Consider the following 7,475-nt stretch of genomic DNA (forward strand, 5'->3'; position numbering starts at 1 on the left):
GATGTATAGGCAGGTCCATTATCTGTTTTAATTTGTCTTGGCATACCCCACACAGCAAAGGCATGAAGGCAATGAGCAATTACGTGTTGCGCCTTTTCCCCTGCAAGAGCAGTGGCAAAAATGACACGTGAGCAGGTATTCACTGATACATGGACATACTTTAAAGATCCAAATTCAGAAATATGGGTAACATCCATCTGCCAGATTACTAATGGTTTAAATTCCTCTGGAATTTACCCCTATGCTCTTTTGAGGCAACAGGGAAACACAATGGGCACATTTCAATACCACTTCGTGAGCTTGTTCTTGTGTGATGTTAAATTTTCTTCTCAGTGTTTCTGCATTAACATGAAAATTTGTGTGGAACTCCTGGGCAAGCTGAAAAGGGGNGGCAGACAAAAAGGTGAACACTGTACATGTGTGCATATCTGCAATAGCATTGTCTTCTGTCAATGGCCCAGGGAGTCCAGTGTGGGCTCTAATATGAATAATACAAAAAGGATTTTTTCTGCCCCATATATTTTTGTAAGGATGACAAAAGGTCAAAAACAGTGAATGTTGCCTTAATTAACCCTACATTTTCCAATTGTTGAAAACTGCTTGGACCACATACTGGCTATCCAAAATCAAATTAAAGGCCTCTTCAATTTCTAGGAACACTTGTAGGACAGCATGTAATTCTATCGCTTGTGTAGATTGAGAAGGGAATAGATGAACTCGTGGGGTATCTCCTTCCACTTGAGTTACAGTGAAGGGAGCTTGAGAGCCATAAGTCGTACTGATTCTTTAAGTTTTTGAATCGTTTTCCATTCTAATGGTTCATGATATCACTGCCCTTGCTGGTCTTGACATACTGGGAAAGCTCCAACCTCGTGAGGCAGATTTTGCCACACCAAGGCATGTCGACTGCATTTCCCCTCACTCTCCTCATCCCCTGTAAAAGGAGGAGGTGAGGGTAAGGGAGGCAGTGAGGGCTCAGGCAGTCTTCCTCTATTAAAGCTCAACTTAGATATTATGCTAGCTACTTCATCTCCACTCTCTGAAGATTCCTCTGTACTCTCATCAGTACTCTCCTGTCTGGTCCAAGGAAAATGAAGAAGAAGTTGGTGAATTGTTCTGATGAGGAGTGGGAACAATTTTCAATTTCTATCTATATTTTATCTAGTGGCAAGAAAGAGTTGCCTTACTGTAAATAGCAAACTAGAAACCAGTAGAAATGAAACCAAAACAAAACCTTTTGGGTTCTTAGATTGAATGGATAGTTTGGGCCTATGCAGCAGAGAATTTCGTTCTTCACTGCTGTCTAGGGGGCAGACTTTTGCAAGACAACAGACAGATGGGACATGGTTTGCTTTATAACAGATGTAATTATGATTTCAAGATGAAACTAAAAAAGAGAGCTTGTTGGTTTTCTAGTATTTCTATCCTTAAAAATATCTAAAGGATCTAAGATTTCACATCACACTCAAGAATGCCCAAACTTGCCCAGCTGCCTAAAAATATGCTGTCCCTCTGCCTTTAAAGGAAGGCACATATGTCTTAAAAGAGGGAGGAAGGGAAAGAAGAGGAGGAAGGGAAGGAGAAGAAGAAATGGGAGGAAGAGGAAAATAGCAAGAGACAGGAAAGAGGAGGAGGGGAGGAAGATGTGGAGGAGGAGAAGGGGAGTGTGAGGAGGAGGGAAAGAAGAGGAGGGGAGGAAGAAGAGGAAGTAGAAGGAGAGAGATCCTTAGTCTGGGAAGACAGCTGAGTGCTCATTCCGAGGAAGTTATGAGCAGAACCTGAGTTGTGTTAAAAGTTTGTTCAAGAAGTTCCCAAGATGCAAGAGATGATGACTACAAGCAGCTAGATCCTAGGAGCTCCCCGGCCACCCAATCTAGTCAAAACAGGAAGCTTCATATTATATAAAAGAAAAGTTAAGAAGCAAGTAGGAAAACATCCTAGCCTTGGGCCTCTACCCACACACGCACACGTATACACACACACACACACACATACACACAACTTCATACAGACTCACAACAAGCAAACAAACAAACATTTTACAAAGAGAGTAGAGAGGAGAGACTGACAAGAAATCTGTGGTTAGTTCCATGTGCACAAGTAGATGAGTTTAAAGAAGATATGAGTCTCTGGACTAGACTCACCTGTTTGGGATTTCTCCATGAATGCTCCTGAATGTGATATTTTGAAGGTTCCTCCGGGTGCATTGCCAAATAACATAATGACTTTTTTTTTTTTTTTTTACTATGGCAGCTGTTATTTGGAAATAATTCCACTAAAGCATAATGTTCAAAACAGTTAGTTAAGGTGCTTAAATGTAATAGATTAGTAATACTATCATGCTTATATAAGGATGGGGTAGGAATTTCCTAGAAAAACAAGTCAACTGTCATGGAAATGGCATCCAGACTCAGTCTTGTTCTCAGTGAGCAGCTGGAGTGACTCAGGAGGGGCTAGACTCAGAGAAGCCACACACCTCAACTGTGGGTTTTCCAAACTCAAGGTTGGTCCTACAAAGCCATCCAGAAAAGAGAATGAAACACCTGCTGGGACCAGAACAAAGACATCTAAATAGAAACCATTTCTAGATATTAAGCCAAGTGACTGCCAGAGCAAACATCAAATTTAGTCACTTACTTTTAGCTGGCGACTCAGAACACCTCACTTCTCTACTGAATGTTTAGGAGTGGAAAGTTAGCAGTGTACAGACAGTCTCCAGGTGAACCCCAGCACTCAGCTGTCTATAAACCTTCATTCATTATCATTCCCAGTTTATAATCCTCTCCCCCCCAAATTTCTTCTACCTACTGGTCCTTAAAAATATCAATCTGTTTCTTTAATTGTTGAGCTTCTTTCCACAAATGGCAAAGGGAAGACGTTATTGTTCTTATTTGTTAATAAACATGCGCACAAAAAAGATTCAAGCCTCTGCAAGGACAGGGACCTCAAGTATCTTAAAGGTTCTTAGATAACCAGGCTGGGATGTTTAAGGAGGAAGCAAAACTTGAGGGGAGAACAATGGGCATTGTTTATTTGCATTTTAATAGAGTAAGAATCGCACTGTAAACTGCTAGAGTTTCATTTTAAATCGAGTTATGTATGAAACACACCTTTTTCAGCATTTTTAAACACCCCTGTTTTGCCATTCAACCACAACTTACATTTAATTTCCTCAAATGAAACTCTACTGAGATAACAATAGGAGAAAAATGGCATGGTACAGCACTTTGGAGAATCCACAGGCAATTGTAATAGCGTTCTCCTGGCATGCTCCTTCTCAGTTCCCAGAAAAGGAGCAGATCTGACAAAATAGATTCCAGCTCTCCTAAACAGAGAGACTTCCTTATGGCAGCTCTGCGCCACCATCAAGGTCAATACTTTGCAAAGAGGAAACTTTATTTGCACGTGGTTCCTTTTACATGAAGTGAATTTATTTAAAGCATTGTGATTTGTCCAATGATCCTGCCAATGGGAACAACACTTGCTGTGCCAGCTTGAGGACCTGATTTCGAATCCTCTGCATCGATGTAAAAAGCTGACTCTATGAATCCCAGTGTTAGGAAGTGGAGACAGCAAGAACTTGTTGTTCAATCAGCTCTGCCCAAATGGCAAACTTATAATTCATTGAGCAACCTTATGGTAGCAACATTTCCCAAGGCTATGAGGCAGAGAACTATTGAAGGGGATATCCAACTGCCTGCTCTCTAGTCTTATACATGCTGGAACAAGCGCTCACACTCACAAACTCACATGAGTGCAACACACACATATAACACAAAGAGTTGTGGGGCAGGGAATAATATGTCTCATTTATTATTAAATGTAAGTAGTACAAAAGAATAGTCACAGCAGATATTTGACACAGGAAAACAACTATCTACCCAAGAACCATTGCACTGTTGTTTATGTAATGGAGTTTACATCTTCTAATTTTGAGTGAGTGTCACTTATTGCTCTGGTTGGGGGAAATAACTTTCACTAGAGTTAATTAGAAATAAGTGTATCACACTGAGAGATTATTCTACCTGTCAATAGACAAGATCCTAAGATGTTTTGACTCCTGCCACTCCAAGACTCATAAATCTTGAAAATAACATTGTCAATTCTTAATTATCTACAAATTAATTTCTCTTCTCCTCCTTGCCGCCTGTTTCAGAGGGAAAATTGTCTCTAGCCTTTCTCACCGCTAATGTCTCTATTTCATCCTTGTCTTTCTCATCAAAGAGTTCTTCTCTCATGGAAGTCTGCCAGCCCTGAGGGATGATGGCTTTTGGTACCACACAGAGATGAATTTAGGTCTTGACAGCTCATGGCTTTCCAATTTCCAGTGCTGTGACCTTAGGCAGATTATTCAATCAGCTTGCATCAATGGATAAACAGTTTGCAAAATTCCTTTCTATACAGTATAAAGTTTGAGCCTCTTATTAACTCTACCAGATGACTCCAGCATAGAAAATTGCATCTGGATAAGAAGGAAGTATAACTATCTCATCATGAAGACACCAGTCTTGACGCCCGTTAATCCAGAGATTCTTCTAGATAGCACCTTTCATGCAAGGCTCCTGGAAACTATGGTGGTGTTCCAAGAGCTCCACATGGAGCGGGACGCTTCTTTTTCAGGTCATTTGACATCCTTCTGATGGAACACTCATCGTTTGAACTCTGAACTTCCTCATGCTCTGCAGGATGGGGTTTTATAGAAAATTAATATACTGTGTTTCCCAGCTTGCTCTTGTACTTTGGAATGTTTGTAGTGTCTACTGTTAAACATGTTCTTGGATGCTCTTCTAAGTCTGAATCTTGATTGCGCCTTAAAAATACACTTGATGAGTAGAGTGGTTGTTCAATAACTAACAATGAAGACTTAATTACAAATCAGAACACACAGATGATGCAAATGTGCCTATACATCTTCTGCACAGGTATGGAAATAGGAAGTATGCTGCTTTAGCATTTTAGTATACTGGTCAGCTAAAACGTGTATGTTCATGATGATATTCTTCCTCTGCTGAATTTTATCTGATGGAGCTGGTGACCTAAGTAGTCATTCTGAGCTCCTACCATCTCCTGTTAGGAAGTAGGTGCTCAGTTTACATCAGTTCATTCTCATTACTGTCCTGCTTGGAAGAAATTGCAAGAAATTACGTATGCCAAGTCAAGAACAAGAACTTTTATTCCCCAATAAATTTGAGAAACGCTGGACTAGCTCATCCTAATCACAATCTCATTTCATTACAACACTTCTCACAATTCTCTGAGAAATAAGATGAGAGGAGACAAAGAGCCTTGCTTAAGGAATTCCACCCTCCCCCCTCATTTTAAGTGCTATCTTTTGAAAGAAGTGACATTTTTAGGAAACACAGTGTCTGTGGTGGCTTGTATTAAAAATGTTCCCCATACACTCACATACTTGCATACTTGGACTTCAGTCAGTAATGTTATCTGGGGAGGAAATAGAGCTTTTAAGATGTGGAGCCTGGATGGGAGAAGTTCATGATTGTGGGCAGGCTTTGGGAGTTTATAGCATAATCCCACTTTCAGTGACCTTGCTCTGCTTCTTGCAAATGGATGGAAATGTGACTTTTCAGCCTTGTACTGCTACTGTTACTGTAGATGTTTGTTGCCATAGCTCACTGCCATGATAAATGCTCAGTTCTGCTTTCATCTATAACTTCCTTTTGGTTATGGTAGTTTATTACACCAACAAAAATTAACCAGAGAAGTTTAGACTGAGAGTGAAGCGCCCATTGAAGACTCTGACTATATCGACTTTGGAAGGATTGCGGAAAACATTGAACTCTTGTCCGGACTAGAAAAAGTTAAATGGTGTAAGCAGAATGTAACGAGTCATTCTAGTCAGAGCATGGAAGACAGTAGTGTTGAGGGTCATAGAGGTGGTGGAAATCTGGCTCTTGGGGGTTCAAAGGAAAATGGGGATGCTATTAGCAATTGTGTTACAGTACAATTGCATGATATTTTGTCAAAGATTCAAGCTACTTTCTGCCCTGTACCCTAAGAATCTACATGAGGCTAAATTTAAAAAGAATAGACTAATGCATTTGGTGGAAAAAATCCCAAGGCAGAATAATGTTGAGGCTTTGCTATTGTTTTTGCTGGTTACACCTAGTCAGGAGTTCTACGTGGAAACAGGGCAACTGGGGCAAAAAGAAATGCAGACTCTATGATTTGGAGTGAAATGAAGTAATAGAAACTTTAATGCTGTCCCTAGGTCATGTGTTCAGGAGAATGCTGGAGTTCAGGAAGGGTCATCTCTTCTGCACTGGAGCAATAGAAAATGCACAATGCTCCCAGGGAAGAACCTTCCCCAACTAAACTCCTAATATCTCAAAAGAAGAGATCTCAGTGGCTTTTTAAATTCTAGACATTATACAAAAGCTGCTGAAATACTGTCCAAACAGGTCAGGGTCCTTGAATTGGCAGTCAAATGTGGCAATATAATCCTTATGTTACTGGCTTCTGAGTTATGAAAGGCAAAGATTGATGGGCTATTATTCTTCCCCCATTGTTGAGGAGAGCTGCTAGGGTCATATAACAGGTGGCAAAATCAATCGACACCTGGCAAGAAGTCTGGGAAAGACTATTGCATGAATCTAGAATGTAGTAGTTATCTCAAGATGGTAGAATTGCCACATAGGTGAGACATCTGCTTCATGTGGTTACATGCAGAGAGTGAAATCCAGCTGAAGACAGAGATGCCTGTTGCATAGCCAAGCTGGACAGATGGAGCTGTCTAAGTCCTTTGAAAGTAAAACACAGATATCAGACATGGAGTTATAGGATAGTGTGTTTTCTTTAATGGGTTTCGGTGTTGATTCGATCTGGTGTTTTCTCATTATGTGCCAATTCCTCCCACTGGGAAGAACGTGTATTCTGTGCCATTGTATTTTGCCAAATTTCTCCCTCTCCCTTCCCCTCTCTCCCTTTTCTCCTCTTCCTTTCCCCCTCTCCCTCTCTTTGTCTCTCTCTCTCTCTCTCACCTCTTCCTACATGTGGATGGAGATGTAATCACTCAGCTTCTTGTTGCTTCTATCATGTGTGCTTCTTGCTGGCATGCCTTACCCTCTGAGTATCTCTTACCCTGAAAACAAATCCATTCACCAGTTGGCAGAAAGCATAAAATACTGTGCTTTCAGTCATAGTATTTTATCACAGCAAAAGAAAAGTGACTGATAAAGTGTACCTGGATATTAACAGATATACTTTATTATCTGTAAATATTGCAACATTGACAAGATGACATTTGGCATATTACAATATAAAGTTTTGCACTATATGCCACCCAGATCGTCAGTAGGCCTCAGTTTGGTGGTTAGTCAGCTGAGAATTTCTTATACTTCTAACTTTCTACCATGTTGTCTGCCTTGCTGTTTGTTAGATTGCTGTGAAGAGACACCATGACCAAAGAAAATCTGGTAAAAGGAAGCATTTAACTGTGAGCTTAGTCCATTTCTGAG

At 40.5% G+C, this 7,475-nt stretch overlaps 1 pseudogene; it reads left to right on the plus strand.

The window, feature by feature from the left end:
* Nucleotides 1–4,640, plus strand: part of LOC110326101 — a 74,869-nt pseudogene extending 70,229 nt beyond the window's left edge.
* The last annotated feature ends 2,835 nt before the right edge of the window (nt 4,641–7,475 follow it).

This window comes from Mus pahari, chromosome 9 (genome assembly GCF_900095145.1).
Source record: "Mus pahari chromosome 9, PAHARI_EIJ_v1.1, whole genome shotgun sequence".
NCBI classification, from domain to species: Eukaryota; Metazoa; Chordata; class Mammalia; order Rodentia; family Muridae; genus Mus; species Mus pahari.